The sequence below is a fragment of the Manacus candei genome, unplaced genomic scaffold, assembly GCF_025592945.1.
Source record: "Manacus candei isolate 608988 ecotype Guabito, Panama unplaced genomic scaffold, ASM2559294v1 h1tg000023l, whole genome shotgun sequence".
Classification (NCBI taxonomy): Eukaryota; Metazoa; Chordata; class Aves; order Passeriformes; family Pipridae; genus Manacus; species Manacus candei.
The window spans coordinates 13,930,598-13,958,481 of NW_026138071.1; the positions used below are offsets into that span (position 1 = coordinate 13,930,598).

At 37.9% G+C, this 27,884-nt stretch overlaps 1 long non-coding RNA gene across 1 annotated transcript; it reads right to left on the minus strand.

Annotated features, from left to right (window-relative positions):
* Positions 1-21,701: 21,701 nt before the first annotated feature.
* Positions 21,702-27,409, minus strand: LOC127470782 (uncharacterized). Its single transcript, XR_007904391.1, has 4 exons — positions 27,349-27,409; positions 26,407-26,507; positions 24,989-25,045; positions 21,702-22,381 (listed from the first exon to the last, which is right to left on the minus strand). It is a non-coding gene; the product is annotated as an uncharacterized LOC127470782 (long non-coding RNA).
* Between the last annotated feature and the right edge of the window lie 475 nt (positions 27,410-27,884).

Consider the following 27,884-nt stretch of genomic DNA (forward strand, 5'->3'; position numbering starts at 1 on the left):
CTTCCCCGACCTGCTGGGGCTTTGCTTAGCACCAAGCATGTTTAGCAGCCATGCCAACCCCCTTCTCTTCTAGCATACCACCCTTTGGTGGAAATGAGTGACTCCTTGAGCACAATAAAGCTTGCCTGACACTGTATAGGTATACATTTGCTTCTAAAGTGATACCAAGGGGGGCTAAATGGCAAATTTAACCTGGTTACACTATAAAATACCTATAGTACTATGAGATCAGTGTTGGCCCAAAGCTTAAAGAAGTATTTCTGTGAGAAGGAATAGTCTTGAAGTAGTGTCCATGTTGTGCTGCATCCTTTTTGAGTAATATTTGTCTTTTTACTGAAGTGTTGTTGCTTCAGAAATGCAATTATTGCTGATAATCATTTAAATCAAGGATTAAAACAGATCACCACAGATGATGTGAGAGCACTGAATACAATGAAAAAAGAGCCTCTTAAATTCTCGTAGGAACAAAAATGCTGTAATAAATGGAAGTTCTGTTGGTCTGTGGATATCCAAATGGTCTTACATGTTTATCTGAAAATGTATCTCAATACAAAAATATTAGGCACATTTGTGGCAATATCTATTTATTGACAGACAGAGTTGGTGATATATATAATGTAAAATTAGTGACAAAAGAGAACAGACTCTTTGGTTATACTCACTGATACTTACTGAAATATATCTGGATCTTTTTATTTGCCTACTGTTAATGGTAAGAAGAGTTGATCAACACTAGTGTATGATAATGAGCTGTGACCAGGCAAGAACTGTGCACAAGATCATTCTTTCAGGAGCCATTGAGAGCCTTTAGGTTGCAGTGAAGACCACAGAAGCCAGGGATAGCTTCTATTTCTCCAAATCTGACTGTAGCTGGAAGTTTTATGAGGAGATCTTGAAGTAGTGTAGCACTCTTTGTCTTGCTTACAATCCTGAGGCAGAAAGATCAGCCTTGTTAAATATCTGGGTGAAATATTCCAGACATCACACTGGACTGGGAGGCTGGAGTGATAGCGAGGAAAGAGGAAAGAAGAGATAGCAGAGCTCTTCCTTGTCTGAGACAGTGCTACTATCCCTATGAATACAAAATAAGACCTACTTAACAACATGGTCCAAAAGCATTTTACATTTTGAAACTGGTACAGGGTTGTGTAGAGGCAGGCATGTTTTCTTATAGCATGGAATTAAAGGGAAAATTTTCTGTATGTGTACTGCTTCTCTCCTTTTGTGACTGAAAATGGAGATACTTGGTTTATAGGAAAAAACCTCGAACTTTACTAGCATTCTGAACAGAAAGCAGGTATGAAAAAACCTGTTTGTCAAAAACTGATAATACTTGGATCTGCTCTAAGAGTGAAAAAAGGAAGAAAACAGAAAAATTGTCAGGGTGGATTGTGTGTTGTTAGTGACAATCATCTGGTTGGCAACTTCTCCTGTGCAATGTACTTTTCTTTAGCTGAGAGGAGAAGTTTGCTGTTCCCTCAAAGTTCACTTTTTAAACAGCAAGATTCTGCCTTTAAACACAGTTCTTAAAAAACCCTTACCTCATTGCTGAGTTATCTCTGGGTTACAATACTGAATTTGTAATGATTGATATGTGATTGGTAGTGCTGCTACAGTCTGGATAGAGAAGGGGATATTTTGCTCTCGTGACATAGTTTTCTGTGACCACGATAGAAATACAATATCTTCATAACAACAGGTGGTCCTGTGCAGGACCAGTACATGGGCTTGGATGATTCTTTTGGGTCCCTTGCAACTCAGGATATTCTACGATTCTAGGATATACTTTTCTGTGGCTACAATAGAAATAAAATATCATTATAGCTCACCTTGTTATAGCTTGCTCCCAGGAAAGTCTTCTGACTCCAAAGTCCTTATTGCCAAGATTCTCCAACCACTCTATTCTGTGTAAAAAAACAGAGTTAGAACAACTAACCAAAACATTCCTTAATGAAAAGGTACTTTTACAGGACAATTGCACTGAAAATGTGAAACTCGGTAGCCCTGCAACATTCTGCACTGCAATCAACATGAGAAGTCTTCAAACCTTTTCTCTTTTTTTTCTAATTTGTTGGAATTTTTAATTTGTACACTAGTTTCCACATCTGTAAATGTGTTAAAAAGTGGAAGAGCAGCAGGGAGTGTTTTGCCATCAGCTTTTTGTTTTACCAACAGAAGGGGACTGCTTTCAAACACCATCCTGCTCACATACATTTCTGTGGGGCAAGAGCACAATGCACTCCAGTGTCCCCTCCAGGAGGTGTCTGCGGTGACTTCTCTGTGTCCAACTGCTTCTGCAAGACCTTGAAAGACCTTGCACTGCAGAAATATGTCTGTCAGCTGCAGCTGTTTACTATAATAGCATGGAGCCATTCATGAAAGGAAATAGTTTTCTTATTGGAAAATGTTACTGTAGTAGATCTGTTAGAAATAAAGACATGAAATGGCTAAATAAATACATTAGAGTGAACCCTAACAAACAAAAATGAAAACTTTTAACAGCTTAAAATATTTTTCATAAATATATAATCTGTCTCATCTTCAAGTATCAATTACATAAAATCAAGGAGAGATAAATACACAATAAATCATGTGCTGCTTCAGAGCACATTTGTTTTATAAAAAATGTATATTGTATCACAGCATAACTTTAATTCTGACTTTAAATAAATACTATTACAAGAGACCTCTCACATTCTAACTATAACAGTAATAACTACTTCTGGAAAAGACAAAAAATTATTTATGTACACATTAATGGCATCTACTGACAAGCATCAAGTCTGCATATATAAGTTTTTTTAGAATGAGTGGAAAAACACTTTAATAGTCTATCTGGCAGAACTAAGAGAAGTCACAGCAATTAAAAATACTTTTAAATTCTGCAGCATGTTAATATATTAGCCTATTAAAAATCCTGCAATAGTATCCATTAACATGTTGATTTAAGGAATCCCCAGCATACTGTCCAGGGTCAAGACTGTAGCACCATCATGAAGTCTGTATTTCTTTGTATTTGGATGAAAGTGTGCTCATTAGGGGGCTGGCAGCTCAGCTGATATGCCCAGAAGTATTTACATCTTATGTTTTAAAAACCTTTTTTTATGGTGATTAATTACTATCATTTGCCCAATGAATTAGATATTAAGGTTTGGTTTTGCTTTTTTTCCTAGGAACTTCTACCTAATAAAGCTAACTCTTATAAACCACACAGGGATACGCACACACGGATCAGCTCAGCTGGGCTCTCTACAGCCAGAGTTACAGCGTGATTTGGTGGCACTGCAGCACCTTGTCCCTTCACAGTCTTCTTTCAGGAGCACTTATGGGCCTGCTATGGGCATCTTTCCAGAAGGCAGCACCCAAAGAAGAGTTTGCATATATTTACCTCTATTTGGCACCCTTTTGCCCTGCCCTCGCTACAATTCTCCATACAGCTCACAAAGAAATTCATAAGATTGAACGCAAATGAGATTACATTGATAATACAGTGCTCCTTTGGAGGCCACCTTATAGAACAAGGTACAATACTGCAAATTTCCAAGCTGAGCAGGTGTGATAATGAATTCAAGAGCTGAGAATGTGTCACTGTGAATTCAGTTGTTCTCAAAGCTTAATACGTGCATGTTGCAATTTGATGATGCTTTATGCAATTGCAGGGTTGTTACTGTCAGAAACAATCTGTTTACTTTGCATATTTTCACATTTTTGTGAGCTGCCTAGATTCTATCTTCTGCAATTGGCATAGAGATTTACCAATTTATTTTATTTTTCAAGATGAGTAGCCTTGCAAAGGATCTGAAAAGGTCCCAGCATGCAGAATTTGGGGAAATTCTGGGGCATAATGATATTCATGAAGATTCAGATTCCACATTCATCTGACCTTGACAGCTGAAACGAGGCCAGACGATCTCAAAGACCAAGCTCCATGGGTCAGAAAGCCCCCATTGCAGAGCAGAGGGAAAACTGCCCACCCTTGGTTTGCCACTCCAATATTCTGACATTGGGTGGAGAGGCTCTTAGTCATGAAAAAAACAATATAAACAACCTGGCAGAAGCCATGATGGGTTTATGGGTCCAGCATAAAAGGGGAAGTAAATATTTCTGCTGATGCCCTCTCCGTGCAGCCAGTGGAGAGGGCAGGTGTCTGAAGAGAGGGCAGAGAGCCTACTCTGTGGTCGATCATTGGACAGCAGAGCCCAAGGTGCTGTCCACCCACCCACCGGCTGTGAGCTCATGGTAGGAGAGGGGCAGGCAAGAAGCAGAGGACTTCTGCCCCTTTTCATTGTTTGAATGAAGTATTATGAGCTCCTCTGATCTGCATAGGAGAGCTTGAGACCTACTCTCACCTACATCCACTCCAGTGTGGCTGCTATCAGCCTAATTTGGCTCCTCCCTGCTGGCATCACTGGTTCCCTGACCTGAGGGACTCGGAATCACCTGGCTTTAAATCTGAGCTGAGCAGCAAGGTTGTTAACAAAGCCTACCTCCAACTCTGCTTGTACCTGGTCAGCTCTGTGTTGACAGCATGTCTTTGCAAGCTTTCACTGGTTTTACCTTTATGTAGAAACTTCTGTGGAAATTACTATACTCTTGGAAAACAACTTTCCATGGAATCTTTCTTAATAAAGGAATAGACAAAAAACTGTGATATTAAAAGCCATGATTTATATGTTGTTTATTTTTCTACTAGCATTTCTGCCATTAAAGATATCATATTTAATTTTATGTAAACTCTTGAATCCAAGAAAATAAACCCCGTACTTCTCTTATGTACTGCTTAAAAAGTTAAGCACCTTTCAAGTGACCTTTTATGTTGCTAATTGAACCTTGATATTGTATTTCTCATATATCTAATAGTTATATATACACACCATTCATTTGCAAATAGGCAAGTCCCATTCATGGCAGTAGGAATGGCACAAGCACACCCTCTGGAAGGCAGCCAATGCCCAATGTCTGAGTTGTTGAAACAAAAATTGAAATTAAAAGTCATTTTCTTGAAGTTGTTCAAGCCTTATTAGGGAGAATCCTCCCTGTAAGATATTTGCATTATCAGGCTCACTATACAATTTTGATTATGTCATATGCAATATCTGCAGAAAATGCAGTTGTATCCAGAATGTGAGCAGGAGAAAAGTCAAGGTATTGCCTTTTACTTAAGGGGTGGCATCCACCAGCTGGCATTCAAAAAAAGCCCCAAACACACTAGTTCTTCAGTTCATAGGTCAGTTCACAGACTGTACTAAGAGATTCTAGCTAAAATATTATACTCTAAATTTGGATCTAAAAAAACCTGAGTTGCAGAAAATGAGCAAAGATAGTAGTTTATAATTAAAAAAAAATAGTAAGGATAGCAGTTTTGAAGCCTTAACTCCAGTTATTGCTATTTATGTGACTGCAATTGCAATTTTAAACAATTTCTGGACACGACCTATAATCTTTTGCTGGTATTTAAATAAGTGCCACTTCTCTGAATTTAATTGGTGTCATATAATACAGCACAAAATTATATTACCTGAGTATCTTGACTGGCACATGCACACTTCGCACAGTATTTGTTTAAAATGAAAACATCTTGTTATATATTTCCCCCCAGTACAGCTGGCAACATCCCCTTCTGCAATTGCTGAGTCCCAGAGGCTTTCTGAAACAATGTTTTGTTTGCTTTCAGTCATATGTTCACGTGATAAAAGCCTTCTTTGCATTATGAAATCATAATGATTTATAAACTTCAATATAAATTCAGTTAACCTTTGCAAGAAGCCAAAGTGGAATGAATTCAGGGCATGTTGCACTTCCAAGGCAGAGGGCTTCATGGACCAAGTATTTAAAGGAGCCAAGAATGGATAGGTTTAAAAGTGAAACAAAATTGTGTGTTTAAAATTTTTCTTACAAATTAGACTTTAAAAGCAAAGCACCTCTGAAAATCTTCAGATCCACAGTTTTCAAAAGTCTAAGGTTTACACTAGAAAATAACCAGGAAAATGAGCAAAAAATCAGATACACTTTCAAAGTTCATCTACAGCTTTTGCGATAAGAAAAAAAAATTTTCCAGGCTTTTCCAGTGACATATTATTTAGGTAAGATCAACAGTTAGTGCTACAGAAAAGAATTTCAAAACAAGCAAATTCTATTTAAAAGTAATAAATAAAGACTTTTTTTTTTTCTGAACTAAAATTTTGTGTTTACTCTGTTTCTAGTAATGTTTGATCTGTGTTCTCACCTGGAGGGAAAAAAAAATCCAAATATATGTAGCGGCAAGGCTAAAATCACATTTTTTAAAATCCATTAATTTTGTACTCCTGACAGCCAAGTTAAACCAATGTCTAAAAAATCCCCACTTTTAATAGCAGTTGAGACTACTCACTACTTTTCAGGAGGCACCCAGCAGTGTGCAGGATTGGGCCCACACGTCTGGGATCAGTGAAAAAATTATGAAAGCCACGTATTCCTGAAATGTTAGGTTCTGCATCCTTTCCTTCCTGGTCTTTCCTCTAAGGCTGTCTGGGTTTTCAATCTAAATTTCTGAAGTTTATATGACTTCTCTCGTGTTGTTTCTTTCCAAATTGTTTTTTAGATATTAGAGAGAAGTATAACAGGAAATTTCATAAAATCTAAGGTAGTATTTTCTATTTTAAGATGTTAAGTGCCTCCTCTTTTCAAAAGATAGCCTAATGGAAGTAAAATTAGTCCAGAAAGTCAATTTGGGACTTACTTTCATACCTTTTTCACTCAAAAAACACTGAAGATTAGGCTACCAATGAAAAAAAAAAAAGAAACCCAAACCCAAAAACCCCCCAGGCTTGGTCCCTAGAAAGCTTAAGAATTGTTCACCCCTGTTTCCTTAATTTAATTTTTTTAATGTGGTTAGCATCTAAACAAACCTTATCAAACATTTCTTGCTCCACTGACAATTTTCTGACCTCCTAGTTGAAGATCTGAGCCCTAACTTAGTTCATGGATGAGTAATCACAGCAGGTTCACAGCAGAACCTCTCCGAGAACTACAAATATATCATCTGCAGCATTGTAAATCAAAGCCTCAAAGAGCATCGTTTAGCCTGAAGCTAAAATTGCTTGTTTATCAGATGGTGCCTAGCTTAGCATGGAGCAGTTCCTTGTAAATCTCAGGGACCTTTTACAGCATATACTTAAGCAAGCATATTGGCTCCTGAGAGACTTTCCGAGAGCTTTAATGACTGCAGACTGCTAAAAGATCCAGGCCTTGGTTTAGTTAAGTGGTTACTTGTATAGCTTGGCTCCATTTTGTAAACTCCCAAAGATAAGGTGTCTGCTTTATCTGGGGAAAGAGCACGCATTAGTTTCTTGGGAAATCTTTATATCCTAAGTGTTAATGTTCTTGTGGCTTTTGGTATTTTGACCTTTGTCTGCTCACTTTTGATTTACAGAGGGAGCAAATCTTTTCCCCCTAAGCCCTTCCTATGTTTTATAGGTACTTTGAAAAGCACAGTGAAATATTCACAGCAGAGCTTTTAAAAGTAAGTGTAAGTCTGCAAGACTCATAAGTACATTGTACAGCTCAGGACACTCTAATGACAAGGAGGTAGGAAGACCACCCATTTTATTTCTTACTGCTATTTGTTGTTTTATTTCCTAATAAAATGGGTGGTCACAACAACTCCATGGACCACCGCTTCAGTGTAACCCAGGACAAAGCCCAGGCTATTCGTCCCAGTTGCAGCTCACCCCTCTGTGACAGAAAGGCTCACAGAGTCTGGCTGGACAGAGATTGTAGGAACAGGAAGGCAGCTCCCTTTGGTTTACAGCTTGGAGAAGTGCTTGCTATGGTCATGAACTGGCTGGATTTACCACTGATGTCCAGGCAGCTACTTCCTGATAGATAGTTGCATGCACTTGATGTAATTTGCTAATTGTAGAGCTTGTTATCTGGGTCTCTCACTTTTTGATTTGAATTAATTAGAGTTCACCTCGATACAGCCACCTGCTGTGCTGTCACACGCAGCATACATTGGTACAACAAAAACAAGGAATTTTTTTAATAGGCTTATTCAAGCAAAATGTGCTCCCATTAGATGTGTGAAATGGCATCACTACAATGTCATAGACTAAAAAGGGGAACATCATTTATTTCAGCTGGCATGGTAATAATGCAAATAAGACTAAAAAATGGTCCATTGCATTTATAGGCAGAAGAACCAATACATTTAAAATCTAATTTGACTTTACCAATTATTCAATATCTTTGAGTATTTCTCACCTTCTGTATTTTTTTCCTTGATCCAAGTTAAGAGCAAGAAGGTCTGATTTTTATTGCTGCTAATAGCAGTGTTAACATTTTTTAAACCAAGAATTTTTGCTGGTCTTGTGAGTGTAAACATCCTCTAGCACCACTGCAACCATTTGCCCATATTCCTGCAGGTAAGCACACTGCATATCATAGAATTGAAAATATACTCCCTTGATGCATGTTTTTCAAACAGAACAAATCCTTATAACACAGAGCTAAGGAAAAGATAAATAACTTTAAAAGTGCACAGCAGTATTTATCTTCTGAAAGCTGGTGCTTTCAACCTGTATTGAAAAACATGAGTTTCCTTTCCACTAGGTATTTAATACTGGCAATGGCAGACTTATTGGGATATGCAATTGTATTTGTTTGCTTTCTCACATTTTAAGAACTATATTGAAAATCAAATCCTGTTTTCTTATACACAGAAGAACACAGCCTGCCCAAGTAAGCGAGGTTTTGTACAAAAGATGTCAGGACATCTGAAATACATCTGAAGCTATTTTTTCAACACAAGATCAGTAATGGGTGACAAATTTATTCCATTACTGTGTAAAGATGGTTGAGCTGGCTTTGAACTATCTGTTGTGGTTTAGATTGAGTTGCCAGGAGCTCAGGGCAAAATAACTCACCCTGGCTGCTATGTCCTGTGGGCACATCACTCTTTCTCCTAAAACTCAACTTTTCTTCCCCATTCAGTACTGTTCATTGTTCTACACATGACCTGGATGTTCAGTCAGGGACATCTTCATCATGTTTCACAGAGAAACTTCTTCAAATTTAACATGTACTCTATAGGAAATATAACATCAATTTCATAAAAGAAATTGTTGATAGCTTCTGATTTTTATTGGAAGACAAAAGAAAAATAAAACAGGAAATATAGAATTAAAATTATATCCCAATAGCTGGATATATAGAGATAACATATAGCTCAAACTAATTAGTCTTTTTGAAAATAATTCATACCAAACAGGTAGAGGGGTTCTAATACTATCCACATTATTATAGGAGCCCTTTTGTGGCCTTATAAAAATATATAATTTCCAGGATATTAAATTAATCTTTGTAAGAACTGTGGTTATTTTAAAAATGGAGACTTCTACTAATAACAATATTTGTCATGGTTGGGCACTTTCTCAATTCAGGGCACTGTATCACTTGAATCTTTAACTCCATTCTAATTCTGTGATGAAAGTGTCAATATTTCTATTTGGCAAATGGAGAAATTGAAACAGAGCATCAATTTGATTACCCAGGATCACACAAGCTGTAGCTATGATGTAGTTAAACATATGGCTGTTGCTTGCACTAGTAAGGGTTGCTCCCAGGAACGGAGCGCTATGCCACAGAAGCTGCAAATTCCATCCAGGACTTTGGGTAGAAGTTGCTGCCTTAGCTAAGTACTTCAGGTATAATTTCTCGAGTTACAATTATGCCCTCAGATGCAGTTGCAATTATGCCTACGGAGAAACAGTAGCAAAACTAAAGTTAAAAATTAGGACTTCTCTCTTCCAAAAGCAGTGCCATTTCTCCAATATTGCACTACATATCCATTTTCCCAGTTAAAACACATGCAAGAGATAAAAACTGCCAACACAAGAAAACCCTCACCACCTGAGCATACATGCAAGAGTACACTACAGACTGGAGTTAGCAGGAAGGCAAAGTGAAATAATCTGTGGTAAAGGGTACACTGCATTTAAACTTTGAAACCGAAGGACTGCAGGAAGAGAAGGCTTCATTTAGTAAACATTGTTCAGTTGCTGATGCTAATTGTTTCAGAGAGAGATTAAGGACAAAAAAGTCCATTCAAGGAAAAAAGAAGGCATTTGAGCTTTCCAGTCACTGATCCTACAGTTGGAATTCATGTTCAGTCACTGCCCTCTCTTTTTTGCTTCAAATATTGTTGTCCCCATGTCAGACTCCCAGGTTTAGCACCATCTGACATTGTCACTAGAATTCTATTTAGTTTTCAGGTCTGAAGTCTATGTCTAAATCTTTATTCTGTGCAATACAAAATATAAAATGGGCAAACAAACCCATAGAAGTGAGTTTTCCAATCAGTATATTCATCAGAGGAAGAATCATAACTATCCAACAAAGGCCTAATCTCCTAAAGCCTGTGAGCAGAAGAAGCCTGGACCCATTGAAGTTGAGTAAAAAACTCCTCTGAGACAATTTGCCTTAAGAGATGTTCGTTTCTGCATGTCTATGTTCTAAAGACTATCCATTACTTCAAAACATGTTGAAAAGCAATATTTTTGTAACTATAAAGCACTTACTGTGTTGGTGTTATTAAAAACTAGACAAGAGTTTGAACTTAAAGGCATACAATTTTAAATCAGACAAATGGTGCTCATCTTTAACAGTGAGGATAATGAATCAAACTCCTACATGGAATAATGGTTCCTCCAACTCTGGAAACTGCCTTGGTGAAGTCTGAAATACCTATGAAAGGTTCGCAGGCCAAACAAATATTCAGCTCAGTGCTACAGTAGCAGGCTAAATATATTAATACACCCATACTAAAATCTACATCCCTAAATTAGGTAGTCAGGTAACCTCATCCTGCACTGAGGAATCAGGAGCAGATTCAAATTCAGAGGAACTGGGAAAGTTACAGTATTCCAGTTTTACTTACCTATGGAAATATTTCTCAATTGAAAAAAAAAGTCTGAATTTAGGAATTATTATGGGGGAAGGTTATTTCTAAAATGCTCCTGGTAGTTACCTGGTAGCTGTGGGACTTCAAAACATTCTCACATACTTTTTTATTTTTGGTTGAGTAGATTGTCACTGACTTCACTGGGAAAAAAATTTAACCCAAATTTTCCAGGGAATAATGTTTCTAACAGCCTTTGCTGAAGAGTTTCATGTATGTGAACCATCTCACAAGTAATATGTTTATTACTCATACGTACAAATACTAACTAATGCACTTAACTGCCTCTGAAATTCTCCTTAGGAATAAAAGGGGTTTGAGTTTGCAAGATCTGCCATTACACTTCCATGCATTAGGACAAGTAACTTCAAGCAAATTTTTTCTTCCTCCATGTTTCTGGTCAGGTCAGTCTCATTAGTGCCACCAAGGCACTAGCAGTAGGGTAGGTGGCTTGCATTTGCCACTGGTTATTTATTTATGTACTTTTACATTGATCTGTAAATACATCCGGGAGCACTTGTACCATCTGCTGCACATTTGTCAGTCACTGAATGGAGGGTGGACATCTGGGGATGTCACTGGGTTTTGTTGATTTTCCCCCATTAGAGCTACTGTTTCCGTTTTAAGCACGATGTGAGCAAAGACCCTGTCTGACTGGTGAAAAGGCAGATCCGTGTATGTGACACTGCCTCCAAATCCACCAGGTCAGAGTTTCTCCCAGACTTCCTCTCATTTTGTAGAGCTCAGTGTATCAAGAGTATGACATGTAAAATGATCAACCTTAGTGCTCCTCTGCAGCGTGAATGGCAATATTGAATAGTAATATGACAGACAAACACAAGTACCTCCTATGTGTCCAGGACATCACAAAACCCCAGATTTCGGGGGGAGGGGGGAGAAATCACATAATTTAATATGTTCACCTAAATTCTGTTTTGACAGCCAGTGCACACCTTCAGACACAGATGGGTAACACCAAGACTGCTTACCTGTTTTCCAGAACCAAAGCCAGAATATAAATTAATACTCTTCCAAAAAAAATCTCCTTTTTATCACAAGTGATTGGGCTTTACTTCCCCTTTTTCCTGTGTATCTACTACCTGCACACTCACAAACACACAGTTTCTCACAAGTATGGTCTCCAGAATCATCAAGACAGTATTGTCCAATATTCATGTTTAAACCCTGACTTTCAGGACAACTAAAAATAATAATAGATTTATTTTAACATAAAAACTTTGAGCATATTTTGTTTATGGTTTCAAGTCAAGCCTGTTTTAGTCTGAAAAGTAAAATTCAGAGATAATTATCTGATTCCAGCTACCAGTGTGCGAGGGAAGAAACCACACTGATATCGTGAGAAGTAAAACAATCTCTGCCAGCTCCCAGCGTTTTCTGCTTTGAAGCAGCTTTTTGTATATTGCTGAACTGAAACAGCAAGTGCTGCCACAAGGACTTCCCTGTGCTGGCAGAGGTGAGAACAACCATGAAGTAAAGCTGCTCGAGGCATGCTCTGATGCACAACCTGTCTAGTTCTGAGGGCACATGGTTTTTACCCACCAAAAACATGGCTTGTTGGGGCTAAAACAAACTGATTGCAGCTTCTAAACATAGCTATGCCTGTGCTGTATCATAAAGATTCAAACCTGTGGGAGCTGAAAAGTTACTTGGCTGTAACTAGGTTTGTAGAGCACATATGCATACACATTTTTCACATTTTCCAAGACGTTTACCAGATGCCACCCTGCTTAGAGATACTGTCATTAAGTTTTTAAAAATCTTTTATATGCCACAGCTCATACCTTGTGGCCTATAAGCTTTGCTAACCATAATGAATTCATAGATTAATATATGCAGTGTTCTTGAGTCAGTTGTTTTCCTGGTTCCAATACTTTGGAATAACTGTGAAGGTTTCAGGGAGTCACTGTGAGAACTGTTGGGATCCTCCTTTGGGAGGGAGGGAAGGAAGGAAGACCTGTTTGTCCATCTTCCATGGGCTACTACCTACAGCTCCTGCTGCTGCCAGGAAAACTAGTTGCAGACTGACCGAATGTTCCTTCAACACTGTAAATGCTATTGCACTCAGTTTTCTTTCAGAATTGCCTCTTTCATTTTATCTAGAGCAAATTATCAATATTAGAAAACATATAGTTGCAAACAGCTCCCAAGAAATCCAAGAATAGTTTTTATTTTTGATGTTTTTCTAACAGGACTTTAGGTATTCACTTACTTTCAAATTTTAGTTTTTTATTTTCTTTGTAAAATCTTGCTTATCATTCTTCTGCTTTCAGCCTTGCTGCCTGCAGGGTGGTGGTAGAGTTGATATATCTCTCCCCTGGTGTCATAAACGAAAAGAAAATAAATACTGCTTATCACTTGCTCTCGGCCTATTTTCTTTCTCATTCTGTTGCTCCTCAGTGTAATACAGCATTTATAACCATTTCTGCCTGTATGGGAGCCATGAACCAAATTTCCATTCTGAAATGGCTGTGAATTTCAAATTCATCCTTTATGTGCACAACAGTTAGGAGAAGGGAATTTGTACAATCCTCCCCCAGTGTTTGTATGTCATGTATTAGTTGCAAAGATTAGTATCACTCCTCTGTATGGATTATATTCAGTAGTATATAGGGTGGGGAAATCATATGATAATGTTTTCTTAGGGGTCAGGGTTAGAGGAAGGGGTCATAATACAAACCCAAAATACTCACTACTACAGACGGTTTAAAAGCTATGCTTGATTGGATGTCCTGATATTTTTATTCAGTTTTTAAGGTTTTTCATTTTCTATTTGAAAAGCAAAATAAGAAAACAATAATGGGGTTTGTTGGTATCAGTTTCACAAGTTACAGAGAATGGAATTTTTTTATTGCTTGAGGCAGAATGAGCAGTCCATTCTTTTGCTTGACCTCTGTATATCTGGAGAATATGTAAACATATTGAAACTTCGTTGTGTTCTACAGTGGGGGAATGAAGTGCATCGATTGCTTGCGATTATTAGCTAGAGTGGGATAAGCCTTCTCCTTATTATGCAGATTAGTGAAGCTCTCAGTTCCAACATATTGTACAGATGCAGGAGAGCAGCTGCTCTTACAGATGGCAAGTACACAGCTCCATTAGTATGTATCTATTGTCTGCTCTTGGCTTGCTCAGAGGATGGACAGGATGGGTAAAGAGGAATTGTCACACAGTGAAATGTAAAGGAGAACACACTCTTAAAAATCCATACCCAAGAGACTATTTACACAGCAGGGCAGACAGCAATCAAATTAAAAATCTACCCTAAATAAGGACTTTCATATGTCACAATTAAGCTTCTCTAGTTTTAAAATATACTAACCATTAAAACCAAGGAATAGAATTCAAATTTGACAACTAAGTGGTATTAAATAAAATGAAATCCAGGGAGGTTCATTGAAAATTTGGTCATGTATTTGGCCCATCCAAAGCTTTCTTTAACAAAACCTCCCCCTTCAAAAGACACCTCACTACCCCAAAGAACAAATCCTTACTTATTTTGCATAACATTAAAGACAGAAAAGCAGAACTGTGCTTCATTTATTAAACTTTTCACCATCAGAATATAGCATTTCATGCAATTTTTTTGCATTAATGAGAGCTGAAGCAGCTAAATTTAAGTTTGTATAGACAGCATCGATTGTGCATCTATGTCAATTATTCTTTGCAAAAATGCTAAACAGAACATTAGTTAACCATGTGGTAATTTTTAATGTGGTGAACAATTCCTGAGGAAAGATACAGCTGAAAATAGAGTCTAGTGAAGAACAATTATTTATAACACGATCTGTGGTTGGATGCACAAATTATGGATGTACCAGCAGGTTTTATGATATACTTAACATAAAGTTTATCTTCATTTTCATTTAGCACAGAGATGACATACAGTGGAAAAGGGTTGTAAGGTACCAACTAAGAAGGTGATAAACCCTAAGTCACAGTCTCATTCCAATCTGAAAGTCTGGGAATCCAAAGATGCCTAACCAAGTACAAGGAAAATAACATATATAAAAATAGATAAACAGACCATCAGGTCCATATAACATTTGGGAGGCACTTGTCCTTAGTGACAAGCCTTTCACCCAAGGTAATCTCAAAAAATGACTTGCCTATGAGCAAAGTCAAATAGATTTGTTCCTGTGACATGCAGGGCCTGGAGATCAGCAGCACAGTGACTGGGCTACAAGGTGCCTCTGCTGCCCTTCAGCACTTGGTCTGGGTTCCTTTACGTTCAGGGAGAAATTACTTGATTTATTTTGTACGCAGATTTTTTAAGTAAAATACTAAAGGGTAATACCAAAGCAAAGTGCCATTGTTTTTTGGTGGGTTTTTCCCCCCTAAAGTGATAGAATTGGAGTTAGTAATTTCATTTAATTTGGCTTGCAGATATGCAGTCTTCACCCAGCTGCTGGGTGAAGATGCTGCATTTGCTTGTATCCTTCATCTGGACTTCACCCAGAAGAATAATTTGTTAAAAACATTGAGTAAGCATTCTCTTTCAAAAATGTAGTTGAATTTTGACAAGAATGTAAAATCATAAACATAGGATACGAAAATGATAGGAGAAGAAGACTGCTTTGGGCTGGCCAAGAGCAGAATATTTTTCTCCCAGAAAACGAGAAAGTAATATAATTTAATTCCCTTAGTGGTTTGTGGGTTTCTAAGTGAACATGAGTGGTATCAGGCAATCCAGATACGTATCCATTCTTCTAAGCTTGGCCCCTTCTAACTGCACATTTAGGGAGAGGCTGTTCTGCTTCCTTGAAGTCTTACTCCCTAACCAGCTATAAATTTACTTAAGGAAGTTGGTGATTTTCTTTGACAAGATGAAAATTCTCAGGAAGTTGAATGACAGATCTTTTCTTCTCACAGCAAAGATTATAATTTCTACCTAACATAAGAGAGTAGCTATGCCAGGACACTAGGATAGCTTTCCTGCTCTATTTGCTCACAGACAGTCCAAAGGTAAAAGTTGAAGTATGTTGAAAGTATGTCCAGGCACTCATGCTGTGTGCTCTGGGGTTAAAAGAAAATCAAAGCAGTTTTGAGCCTCTGGGCAAGGCTGATATGCAAAGCACAGATGCTCAAGTCTCTTCAGACAATGAGCTGTGTGAGCATCACCATGTCAGGCAGCATCTCAGGAAGCCCGTATGAGAAGCTCCGGTGTCTTGAGATCTGTAGATTAGCAGTACATTCAAATTAATGTTGTATCTGGTCTCACAGATTAAATAGATACACTTGAAGGATTTTGTTTTGAATGAGTCTTACAGGATTTAGGCTTAGATGAGAGCAGAATTTTTACTTTCCTCCCAAATGCATCCTGTGCATCTGAGTTCACAGCGCACGGCTCAGTCTGAGGACAACCGTGCAATCCCATCAGTTCCCTAAGGTCCCCCTAAAGGCCATTGTTTTTATGTTAATCCAGTCAAGAACAAATCCCCAAGTATTAAGAATTCTGATTTTGTTCCTACGGGTTTTTTTTTCATTAGTAATGATAAAATACATAAAGATGATACAATCATCATACAAAAGTAACACATTGTTTAGGAAGAAAAAAAGTTATGGTGGGCTATTTGGCTCCAGATGCTTCCTGGATCATTTACTTTCTTTTTCCTAGATATATGTATATTTATTTCTTTAATATTTCTGGACTGTATTTTCATGTTAATAGCATCTAAAGGTCTGTACTTTTTTCACAGCATATAACCAAAAATTCCAGTATAATATCTGAGACCATTACTTAATATAAAGAGAACATTCTCCTCTGACACTTTTTTATTTGAAAATTTATCTGTAGCAAAAAGTACATATCACCTAAAACATAGGAGGACAATGTACTTGAAATTGTAAATTAGAGGGGTTTCCAATGCTATTTGAGATGAAGACAATTTTGCTGAAACCCACTATGCCTTGACTGATATTTTAACTTAATTCCAAGATCAAGTCCCCATATAACTTCAATATGAAAAAAAATTGATAAGGCAGAGATCTGTCTTTGTTTTTTCTGAATGTAGAGGGCTTTAATTCAACCCATCTCTAATATGAACAAGGATCATGCCCTGATTTCATCTTCTGACACTGTAGCTGGGTTCAAATTTAAATTTCAATACTATATTGCTAATATACCGAGAGTCTATACCCAAATCATGCCACTTACATTCACAAATCTCTAGTACTTATGGTCTGGACAGTAATGTTCAGGAATCAGGCAAGTACAGAAGGAGAGATACATTTTCATCAGCACAGCACAAAAAGAGTAGCAGAATGTCTGCCCTAAAAGGTTTACCATACCAAACCTGACAAACATGAGGCAAAATACTAGCAGAATTGGTTGCTATGGGTCTAGGAAGTCAGAACTATTTTTCATGGATTCTGTTGTTCTAGGATTCTAGAACCTATTTTTTAATAAAAAAGATGACACTACAAATCTCTAGAGGATTTTTTTCAATAAATTGTCTTGCCCAAAGCAATAGTGACCTAGACCCATACCATTATCTTACCAAGTAGATGAGGTAACAGGCTGCCAGTGAACAGACTGAGCAAAACAGGGGAGATAAAGACATCTTTTACCAAATCCCAACTCAGTGCTCTGAAATGACAGCCTGTGAGAAAGTGTTCTCTATTGATTTAAAATAAAAAACCAATAAAATGGAACTCTTAGAAAGTCACATCCTCTAAAAATGAAATCCATAAATAACTGACTTGACATGTATTTTAATAAAAGTGTTAAAAATACACATGCATAAATACATTTTCACACTTTATGTATTTAATAGGCAAGATCTCATTCAAGAGACCATGAAAAACACATAGTATATTGTTTTGGAAAAATAAAGGACTTTTCTGATGTTGCTCAAGCAAAACTAGGCAAAGACTCTCTCTACATTCCTATTTGTAAATCTGGGATATGCACAGCCAACTTTCCAAGGTTTACAGCTTTCCAGAAGAGACCTTAACGTTTGAAAGCCATGCATAATGCAAAATTTGAAGACAAGGAGTTCAAGATTCCTGAATTAAACCTGTTGGATATTAAATGTTTTATATGTCTCCCACAATAAACAAACAAAAACTATCATGGCTACATTTCACTATGAGATGAGTTGGACTAGGTGATCTCCAGAGGTTCCTTCTAACACTAATGATTCTGTGATCCTGTGATTGTGTTTTTATAAAAACTAAATCAAAGAATTTTCAAACCAGATTTTATATGGGAAGTTGTGCAACACAAATGCTTATTATTTCCAGTGTAACATGCAGCTTCTATGCTTTGCTGACACTGAGTGAGCTTTACAGACATTTGTGCTCCATGATGCAAGAATATAAAATCTTCAAGAAAAAGACTGTCTTTTTTCCTGTTGAACTACTTTATACAGTAAAAATATATTTAATATGGAAAACATTGATTACCTTCAGACAACAGCTATTCTTTCAGAGCTTATCGTAGCCTGTTACATTCAGTCAATTAGGGTAAAATTTCTAGTCTAGGCTCAAAGAATTTCAAACAGCATCCATCTAGTAGAGAAATTCACTGTCACAGGTATCAATGGGGTACCAATAATTTAGGGTTGATAGGAAGATGGCAATCTGACCTAGATAACACACTCATCCATTTCTGGCACAATTAGTAGAGCTAACTGTAAGTACTTCTCCTTCAAATACATTCATGAATTTCAAAGTTTTCCTGTTTCACACCAAGGAAAACTTCTCAAATTCCTTTTTCAAAGGAGACAATAATTTCCTACACTTGTCAATAACTTCGTTACCAGGGGATTCACAAGAGATGATGTAGAAGACAACTGAAGATCATGTGAGGACAAAAACCTTAAAAAAAACCAAAACAAACCAAAACCAAATCAAAACAAAAAACCACCAAACCTGAATATATAGAATATACATATTCTAGACTCCTCATTTACTCAAAAGTAACTCCTTGAGGCTATGTGTGATGAAGAGAACGTTTCCTTCCGGAACACCTCTGGAGAGGTTTAGGCAGAATTGATCTGGGAGAGCAAGATCTCATAACAGAGGTCATTCCAAGGTTCTGCTCCTTCAGCTTTTAGCAGACCTGAATATTGAAAAAGATTTCTCTATGCATCATAAAACTCACTCCTGTTGATGGAAAAAATTCACATAATTTGAGAGAACTGGAAAACAAAAAAAATATACTTAACAGCTGGGCCAGATTATTCTACTGAAATTAAAACCTCCCACAGCTCTTTAAACTATAGTCCTTATGCACCAAAACGTGTTGTATCATGTGTGATTTTCAGTGTAATGATTCCATGTTTTATAAACTATACATTTTCACAAGTCTTTCCCTGGTGAGGCTAGTAAAATAATTTATGCAAAATAAATGAGAATACAGAAAGGTCAGTTAGGGTACATACAGTACAGTGGAGGGTTGCTAGTTTTGTTTTCTTCCTCCTGTTAGTTTTGTTTGAATCTCTAGATATCAAGAATGCTTAAGAGAGAGATAACAGAAAACAACTGAGATGAAGTTATATTCCCTTAAGATTTCAAGAATTCTGTATATTAAACAAATTACTTTCAAGACAAATTCTGTCTAAATGGAAGTTCAGAATTTTAAAAAATCTTTTACTGTGTTAGATGACTTCAAATCATCCCTGTAAAGCAAAAAATTCGGATCTAAATTCAGCTGTAGATAATGAAAGTTTTTTTCTTTATAGAAGAATATTAAGAAATTATGACTAAGATGGAAAAACCTAGCCTGAGGCAGCCAAAACTTACCAAATTCAGATCATTTTGTATTTAAACAGCAATATTTATATGACAGTCACAACTGAAAAAAAAAATCACAAATTATATGAAGCAGGTTAATGCTCTGTAATAGACTTTACAACTTTATTTATGGAACTTAACAGAGAGACTTCCTGGGAAACAATCTCTTCTAAAACCTGAAAATGATAATTTTTCAGTGTCCCTCAATGATGGTTCCATTTTGCATCAACCAGGATTTCAAAATTTAAGTACTAACACATATGACTCCTTAAGCTGATAAGTATATTTTGGCTACAAAAGCTAGAATTACAAAGTACTTCTCTCTTCATATACGTGAAACTTGAGTAGACAGATAAGCAGTAAAATATCTTCCTTAAGCAGTGAAAGGTGGCCACTGGTCCCTGAAACAGCTGATATGTTTTCTTATGATTCCCACTCTTCCTACCCCTCAATGTAAAATCAAAAATGAAGACGATTTTAAGTGAGGAGATAATTGAAGTCACATCTTTCATTCTCAATTTGCTGTAAATACGTATATAAAAAAAGTTCACGCATGTCAGTAGAAAGCCAATACGATTACAGGTTATATGTGCCCCCATAAGCATTGCTTATTTTAAAGTACTGTAGGAGGGTTTTGATGCATTTAGGAGGACAGTTCTGTGGCTATGACTTGGGGCTGGAGATCAGGAGGTAGGAAAGTAAACAAAGCCTGCCTTTGCTTCCAGAGATGAAGTGGAAACATCTCCTCCCAGCTTGTTTATTTAGCGCTTACACCCTTCAGGACAGGTATTTTAACCATAGTATTAACCCACAGTTCTCCTCTAAGGCCTCTGTGTACTTTTCTATTGCGGATAAACAATGCAGTATTGAACATCAGTCATAACAAGTAGAGGGAATTTGTGCTTGTACCTACTATGATTCCCTTTTAGTCCAGGTGAGCTCTTGCAGACTTATGGTTGCCAAGCTTCAGACTGCCAAGAAGAACCAAGACACCTTCACATGGCAGTGCCTGCCAAACTGCAACACCAAAGTAACAGTCCATCAACCTGATCTTGGTGCTGGACATGTTACTGACTGGACAAATTAGGGATTGGTGACACCTGTTGATTTTACATCTGGAAAAGAAGATACAGATAGATACAGACTGTGGAATTAAACGCTTTGCAATGGAAAGGGACCTGAGGGTCCTGGTCGATGGCAAGTGGAACATGAGTCAGCAGTGCCCTGGCAGCCAGAAAGGCCAACTGTGTCCTGGGGGGCATCAGGCCCAGCATCGCCAGCCAGTCAAGGGAGGGGATTGTCCCACTCTGCTCTGCACTGGGATGGCCTCACCTTGAGTATTATGTGCAGTTTTGGGCACCACAATATAAGAAAGATATTAAGCCGTTAGAGGGTGTCCAAAGGAGGGCAACAAAGATGGTGAAGGGCCTTGAGGGGAAGCCGTGTGAGGAGCAGCTGAGGGCACGTGGTATGTTCAGCCTGGAGAAAAGGAGACTGAGAGGAGACCTGATTGCAGTTACGACTTCCTCCTGAGGCGAAGAAAAGGGGCAGGCACTGATCTCTTCTCTGTGATGACCAGTGACAGGACCTGAGGCAATGGCCTGAAGTTGTGTCAGGGGAGGTTTAAGTTGGATATTAGAAAAAGGCTCTTCATGCAGAGGGTGGTTGGGCACTGAAACAGGCTCCCCAGGGAAGTGGTCACAGCACTAAGCCTGAGAGAGTTCAAGAAGCATTTGAATGATACTCTCAGGCACATGGTGTGACTCCTGGGCATGGTCCTGTGCAGGGCTAAGGGTTGCACTCGATGATCCTTGTAGGTCCCTTCCAACTCAGCATATTCTGTGATATAGATATGGAATGATAAAGGAAGTATATATATAAAATTATATATAATTGTATGTCCCTTAACAAGAGATTGTTTTTCCACCTCCATCAGGACAAGCCTCTACAGAGATTGCAGCATTTTCCTGAGCCTGCAGTCACAGATGTTTCTTTTGGGCTTGATAATGAGCCTCATCTCTGTTTGCATCAATGTATCTTCTTCATCCATGCCAGAATTCCCATTGATGTCACAGTGGGGACTGCAGTTGCCTTAGAAATACCCACAGTAAAGCTCTATCAGAGCTTAACTCTCACTAACTTTTTATCCAAACACACACCCATGTATTGGGCAGGAGGGAGAAAGAAGCACAGGCAGAACAGTATCATATAGCATGGGTTATCACCACCCCTACTATAAAGGATTTCTGACCATTTTAGAGAAAAGAGAAAATCACTAAACTGCTTACAAGATAATGCACTCTGAACAAGTCTCCTCTAACCTCTACCATCACAAGAGTTCAGCTCGCTTGGAGTTTTAAGCTTGCAAAAATAAAGGATATCCTAAAATCTAGGGCCATTACCCTTCTGTATAAATTTTACTTAAAATACTTCTTGTAAGTGAAGTTCTTCCACTTTCTTTGGGTGAGCTTTGTCTGCTTCGTGTTTGCAACAAAGGTGATGTTCCCAGTATCCTGAAGACCATCATGGACAAGTAGAGAGTCAAAGGAGCTCCTTTTCTTCTTTGTCTCACTCCCATACGTAAGAATTTTGACTCTCTCATCATATCCTATCATGTCTATTCAGCAGATCAGCAATAGCAGACACACAAATATTTCAGTGCTCACTGTTGTTTGCATGGTTGTTCTCCTAAAAGAGACAAAGTGGGGGAAAAGTTATTTGTAGTGAGAGCTACACTTGTACCAACACGATTGCTCAGCATGTATTCCTCCAATTACAGTATTAGTGACCTTTATACATGATTTATTAACTTAAAGATCTAGAAAACCACACCTAAATTAACTTTCACAAGTTAGCTCTTGATATGAAGGACTGACACAAAGCCCAACTGCGAGGTCATTAACCCCTATGGTATCATTAGTGTCTAAAAATGACCAAAAAGAATTGATAATTTTGTGATCATCATGCAAAAAGGAAGAATTCTGTTTGAATTATATAACAGATGTTTGCTAGGATCCACTATGCAGCCTGCATACACAGTTATGCTAATTTGGCACTGTTTCCCTTCAAGTTAGCTCTGAGTCATTAGAGCACGCAGCTAGTAGGTCCTTCTGTCTAACTAATAATTGCCTATTATTGATATTAATTAACATTTTTTGCACCTTCCCTCAGCTTTGACCTAATATCTGTTGGTAGTCTAATCACAGTGGCCTATTAAAAGTCAAAATACAGAGGCCTATAGCAGTCACGAGCCATTTATCAAAAAGCAAACAAGGCCAATTAAACAGGCAGCCAGACAGTTGTCTTGATTTGCCACTGACTGTTTCTTGATCACCATTATAAATTGCTAATCGGGCAGAAAGTGCTAAGCAGTGCATCTGCAGGGGGTGGTTATTGCTCATTCCCTGCCTGGTGACAGGTGAGGGAGGCTAGTGATGGTCTTATTGATGTGAACTGCCCATCAGTTGGTAGTTATTGTTAAAGTTCATGATGCTACAGCTGATCCTTTCCTGCTGAGAGTCAATCAAATTAATTAGTGATAGAAATTCTTCTGTATTCTAATACAGAAATACAGAAGGAACGTAGTTTAATTTTGTTCTAGAGGCACTGGGGAAAAAAAATCTCCATGTATTATAGAGTGGGAGGATGGAAAAAAGAAAAAAAAGGGAAAAAATCAAATATCGCTTCTTCCATTATTTTATAATAAGGGCTGCAGCTAAAGGTTTTTATAGCCACAGATCAAGAGATCATAATAGAAGCATATTGACAGATTTTTTTCTGCAATACTCCAAGGAACCAGCTGTAGCAGGAAAATATATCAAAACCTTATCATCAGAGCTGAGATCTTCTGTGAAAAATCAATAAAGAGTTATACATGGTTTGAGTTTAAACAGTTCTCTGTAGTCATTTAAACATAGTGCATCTGTGCAGCTTTTTACCTCTGGAGACTGGTGTAGCCTAGCAACTGCAAGGCTTAAACCGATTAACTACAAATGAAGTACTGTACGCCTATCAAAGCAATTGCTCATGGTTGCCTTTGTTGCAGGGGCTGAGCTAATTGAACATGATACAGTATGAAGATAATTAACACCCATGAGTTTGTTAATTGCCTGTTAGCATTACAACACAGGCTCTGCATTTCTTTTTAACTTATTCTTCCGCAGCACCTTCCTCCCTTAAAAGGGTGCAGGACAGATTTAGTTAGCAATGATATCTTATAGTTTATTAACCCTTTTCCAAGAAAAGAAATAACCCACATGTAGTAATGAAGCAAATGTATGCTCTTGTCAAACACAAACTCCCACTTAGTCTAAGCAATTTACAGGGAGAAGAAATTTGGTTTACGTAGGCTGTCCAAAATATGTTTATTTTCAGATCTAAATTATTTCAAGCAATTTAGTCATTATAAATGCTTTAAAATATCTTTTGTGGCTGCTTTTATGACTCAGCTGCTCTGCCTTCTAAACTGAACGATAAATGTCTTTTAGGGTTGGAATATTAATTGAAGGCAGCATCTGGTCAGCAGCTGACCTCCCATGCTTGTCTTTGTTGACTAACCAGTTAAAACTAACAGCTTATTTGCTTTATTTACCAACTTCTCTTTCTATTATAGGGGTGGACAGCAAAGTTCTATTTTAATTATGTCAAAAGGTAGTGCCAACCAATATAAAATAAAAGTGATTTTCCGCAATCTATTAATCTGAAATAGATTTAATTTTAGCAAATTTCTTTTAAATTGGTTATTGTGCTTGGGAAAGTATTTCCTTTATTACACTATCTTCTGAATTTGTGAAGAATGCATATGAGAGCTCATAAAGACAATGTAATGCATGCCATAAAATTATATAGGGCATTTCCTCATAAGTAGGCAACACTTAAAGTGAAGCAAAATACAAGTAAAATAGACCAAAATAGTAGCATTTGGTTGCCATAGGCAAGTCTCCAATGTTTAAGCTCTACATTTCCAATATTGAATGTAAATGCCTTGATTGTGTCACAGTTGTTTAGAGCAGATTTTCTTAAACTATCTTGGGTTTCTGAGCTGTTACTGTCATAGTTAATACTGGCAGAGAAGCTGTTCCCTTGAGGAACACTACTAGTGCCCAATTACAAGTTCCATCATCAATCATAAGTATTATTTATTCAGCAAAATGAATTGCTAATTAATAACTGATGAGCATTATGGCCTTGAAGTCTGTAACACTATTAATTACCTTGGCAATTGGGATTCTGCCAGTGTAGACTACCAAGCACATTTTCCCAACAATTAGTACGGCAAGATTACAAGGCACATACCTGCTATGATAACAAGGGTGTGATGATCTCTAAGGCTTTTAGAGAGCCATGTAGCGTCTGCAAAAAATAAACAAGATTACAGCCCTACTGTGCTGGACTGTATCCTTAAAATTGTCCAATGACAAAGAGGAAACTTGTATACAGCGTGGTGACTGGAAGATTTGGCATCACGTCCTAAAATGAATGTTCCTGCGTAGAAGCAATGTGGTAGCAGTATGCTCAGGGTGATGTTGCTGCCTTGTGCTCGGTACCCCGCGGCTGTTTGGCTGGTGCACTGTGATTAGTACACTGACCTGTGACTTTAGACCTCTAGCAACTGCTACCTACATGGTCTCATAGTGGTTACACATTAACATCACTGTGAAACTGAATATTTAATGAGAAAAGAAGAACACAATCTACAAACAGCAGGTTTTCCTGTGACTTCAGTATTCAGAATGCTGACATTAATGTTGCTCTACAGGTTGATGATTTGCTCCAAGTCTTCCTCCCAGATATCATCTGCTTTCTCTCTACTCCTGTGCCACCTTGCATTTTGAGCATAAATTTCTTGGGGCAGAGACTGAAGCTATATCTGTCTGTAAAGTATTCAGAATATCTACAGAGCTGTATGAACAACTTGAATATTGCCCAATAAACTGCAAGGCTAAGATCAGTTTCTGCCACAATGCCAAGATTTGGGCTTTGATTGTCAATAAAATATAACGTATTGCAAGAGCTCAGCTAAGATCCTAGATTATGTGATAGCGGCATGGTGATAAAGGCGAAAATTATTATTGTAGACCACAGAGGACTCAAATATGGTGCATGCACTATAAAAACACAAAATCCAGCTGCAATACAAAAGCAAAGCCCTATATGAAAGCTGTCATATTTGCATCTGTTTTCTTTGAAGTACTGAAAAGGCCTAGAGGATGCTGGAAACATGTGCTAAGTCTATATTTTCTGTATGTCTTTATAGCGTGCTGGCAGACAGTCACTATTGTCATTTTATCTCCTTACCCCAAGGCTAAATTTTGCCTTCATCAAACAATAAAACCAACAGCAGTTTTTGTACCATGCAGCAAGAAGATATCTGCCATCCGATCAAGAGGGGGATATTTGCTGCAGCTATCCAGCACAAAGCTGGCAATGTACATTCATAATGGCTAGGTAACTAGCTTTGTTGGAAACCTCTACATACTGGACAATTTTCAAATAGCAAAACAAAAACTCATTAACTTGGCCTAGTTCATCACTGTGGCTATCTTTATGGGAAAATTTTCAGAGTTTGATTCTAGACGGTAGGTTTCTGATTTCTGTATGTGAATTAAAAAAGAATAAATATGCTCTTTCCTAAAAAACTAGACAGTGACAGCAATGATCATCCCAACATTCATAAAGAAAAATTTTCTTTATGTCCCCCATGGATGACTTACACAGAAATAATTTTATTTGGAGATGGGACTTCTTTCACTTTTCTTCCTAAGCCAAATGGTTTCTACTGAATGTTTCTACTTTTTGTCTCTGTATTGGGTAGCTGTAAAATAAAAAAAAATCCTTTGCTCTTTAACAAAAAAAAAGTATCTAAAGTAGAATATGGAGGAAAAGTTTATTCATCATGCAAACTGTCTTCATACAGAATAGAACACATTAAACTCAACTATAAATGTTATCAGTCTTCCCTTTATCCTACTAATTGTAAGGTCTGCTTGGATCTCTATTTCTTATTTGAGAGGTAAAGGGAGGAGAGGTCCTTGTGCTCCAGAATATCACCATCACCTCACAGACCACCACCATTCCACACTCAACTATTTGGGAATCAACTGATTTGGAAAGACTTTGCTAAAGGAAATCTTTGATCATTATATGTTCATTTTCACTTGCTCTATTATGTAAAACCACCCAGGTAAAGAAGAGATGAATTTAATGATAGAGGGTATGAACACAATCTGTGCCAGGTTTTCTTCCCTCTACCCAGTTGTCCATTGTTTTTTTGGCAGGCCCTATGCTGTCTGACACCCTGACATATCCTCACATCATGACAGCATACCATAAAAACAAAAGTCTGGAAACAAAGCAGCTTTCAAATATTTGGCCATCTGGCTTCATTTGTTATAACTTGGGATCTGGAAAGAGAAAGGGCCCTTGGCTGTGATCTCCTGGGATCTCAACTAAACCTAAGGCCACGACTGTGAAGTTTCCTCAGCCCAACACACACCACCTCTGAGCCTAAAAGGTCACATCTGCTAGTAGTAGCTTGTCTATCTCATAAAGGAAATTAAAAGTATACATATCTATGTGCGTAGATATATATATGTATACACACACATATGTGTGTGTGTTTTGGAGTGAGACATCAAATTCTGAACAGTGGCTACTGATGGAGCAGGTGGTGAGCAGGAGCCTCACAGCACCCATCAAACATCAGCCATGTTGCTGGGAGATTATTTGCTGTAGGGGGACAACTGCTTAGGGCAGGGGCACATTGGAGAGACTGCTTCTGTGAAGTCACAGAATATGCTGAATTTGAAAGGACCCACAAGGGTCATTGAGTCCAACCCTTAGCCCTGCATAAGACCATCCCCAGGAGTCACACCATGTGCCTGAGAGTATCATTCAAATGCTTCTTGAACTCTCTCAGGCTTAGTGCTGTGACCACTTCCCTGGGGAGCCTGTTTCAATGCCCAACCACCCTCTGCATGAAGAGCCTTTTTCTAATACCCAACTTAAACCTCCCCTGACACAACTTCAGGCCATTGCCTCGGGTCCTGTCACTGGTCACCACAGAGAAGAGATCAGTGCCTGCCCCTTTTTCTTCTCCTCACAAGGAAATTGTAACTGCAATGCGGTCTGCCCTCAGTCTCCTCTTCTCCAGGCTGAACAGACCAAGTGCCCTCAGCTGCTCCTCACACGG